The sequence below is a fragment of the Mus caroli genome, unplaced genomic scaffold (genome assembly GCF_978045245.1).
Source record: "Mus caroli unplaced genomic scaffold, Mus_caroli_1 scaffold_8, whole genome shotgun sequence".
Classification (NCBI taxonomy): Eukaryota; Metazoa; Chordata; class Mammalia; order Rodentia; family Muridae; genus Mus; species Mus caroli.
The window spans coordinates 133,734,775-133,737,202 of NW_028227263.1; the positions used below are offsets into that span (position 1 = coordinate 133,734,775).

The window sequence follows — 2,428 nt, forward strand, 5'->3', positions numbered from 1 at the left end:
CTAGTAGGGCCAGTCTCTGTGTTGCTGATGGTGCTCACGTTTATCCAATTTCCCAGGACCTCCAAGTCTGCCTGTTCCTTCAGTCTGATCCAATAAAGGTCCAGGAGAGCCCCTAGGACTACCTTGTCTTCCTGTACCAAAACCAACCTAGTCCATGCTGAGGCCTCGTCAGAAGTCTTATCTGTCTCCACCTCTACCACCTCTGAATATTCAGCTATGATAATCGCAGTCAGTCCCACAGTCCAACTATTCCTCCTTACATGCCACCAGGGCTGCCTCAGCTATGATTACCACCCTGAGGCGGAAATGGTGGAGGGAGGAACCCTCAGCATTAGGAGCCTTATACTGGTTGCATTCTGTTCTCCAGGTGAAATTTGGTTTCCACAGCCCAGATTGAGACACTGCCAGACACTGCTTTCTGCTGGACATTTTGCCTTCCAAAGGGATTCCCTCTTGAGCCTCAGAGACCCTTTTGTGGAGGAGGTACTGCTACTTCCTCCATGTCCTGGCATATAAAACAAGGTTCCTCCAGGACCACCTGGGAGCCAGAACTTCCACGAAGTGGTGGTGGTATCCCTCTGCCTTCACCTGATTGCATGCCACCCTGAACCCTGTTCATTAGATGCTTCTTTCGGGCTAGAGAATCTTTATGTTTGCTTCATTGAACATCTTTTCCATCTCCATTCCATGGCACTGTTGGTAGATGGTGTGGCTTTGTAGGACATTGTGGCATCACATTTAGTTTTTCCTGTTTCCTTATCCATGCAGATATTGATCATGGCTTGTCCAGTTCTTTTGTTAATCTTGACAGTCCCACACTGCTTAAAGAAGCCTTTCAGATCATCCAAAGTCACATTGTCACTTAATCCTTGCACATAAATTTCACTGTTGTCAGAGTCTTCATCGAGGTCTATAGCAAAGCCTTGATCAAGATCTGGACCTTCAATCATGGGTCCAGCAGTCTTATTGAAGACACCTTGATTTCCACAGTACCCATTGCACTCCTCCCTGCCCACTTTTGCTAATGCTTCTAGAATCAAACCTCCCTCCTCTCCTGCCACAGTTATCAGGGTCACTTAAGCTCTGGTTATCCCCTTGTCAGGAAAATTCTCCATATTTCTACCCATAAATACCCATGCCACTGGAGTGGTTCTTTTGAAAAGAACTCTGGTGCCCATAGCTGCTACTCTGTTGGCTATATTGATTTTTAGCCTGGCTATAGGTTCTTGTCTGAGGGGAGTAACTGTCTTATTTTGTGTTTTACTGCTGTGAACCAACACCCTGACAATGGCACGTCTTACAAAAAACAACATTTAATTGGGGTTGGCTTACAGGTTTAGAGGATGAGTCCATTATCATCAAGGTAGCAGCATGATAGCTTCTAGGCAGGCATGGTACAGGCAGAACAGAGAGTTCTTCATCTTCACCTGAAGGCTGCTCGTGAAAGACTGACTTCCAGGCAATTAGAATAAGGTTCTTGAAGCCCATGGCAACAGCAACACACCTATTCCAACATGGATAGGCCTCCAAAAAGTGCTATTCCATGGACCAAGCATACTCAAACCATGACATTCCACAATGTGACTCCAATAGGCTTATTCAACTACGAGACTATGGAGGCCATAGCTAGTCATATAAAATAAAAAAGTGCATTTAGTCCAACTTTTAAAGTCCACATAGTGTACAGCAGTATCAATTTTAAAATTCCAAAGTTCAAGGTCTCTACTGAGACCCAGCCAATCACTTATCTTTAGTCTCCAAATCAAGACAGGAACCAGCTATGCAAACTAAACTTTGTATTTTCATGTCTGATGTCAAAGCAATTGTCAGTTCTGCAACACTTTTTGCATCTTTGTTGATGGCAACAAACTTCTTTTCCTGAGCTGGTTCCATTCTGTGTTACCAGCATTACTGAGGAGATATCCATTGGCTCTGGTACCTTGAAATTTTTGGGTCTCTGAGGCAACTTGGATGTTACAGCTTCTTTGAAACCAGGATCCATACGTGATCTTCTGGGCTCCTCCTAAGGGCAGATGTCAGGTCTCTAGCTCTGTTATCTGTATCACTCCATGCTCAGGTACATCCACTGGACTGCTGCTTTTGTTCTTGGTGAGCATCCCATGGGACTGGATTCTCCAGTATGCTGGGGTATTTAGCTGCAACTAGGCTTCACCAATAACCTCTTATAGGCTCTCTTAATGATGTCAAGCTTCAAATTCTTTGCATGACCCCATCAGTCCCAAGATATCAGCTGCAACTTCAGCTAAAACTTCACTGGTGGCCTTCTATGGCTTCTCACAGTGCTAAGCCTCAGCTGATATTCATGGCCCTTTCATGCATTCAAAACCAGTACAATCTGTGTGACTCTTACACACCAAGTATAGCTGCAGCATGACAAACCACCTTGGCTATCTCTGGACCATGATTT

At 44.9% G+C, this 2,428-nt stretch overlaps 1 pseudogene; it reads right to left on the minus strand.

Moving 5' to 3' along the window:
* On the minus strand, positions 1–1,239 carry LOC147003611 (RNA-binding protein EWS pseudogene; annotated as a pseudogene).
* Positions 1,240–2,428: the final 1,189 nt, after the last annotated feature.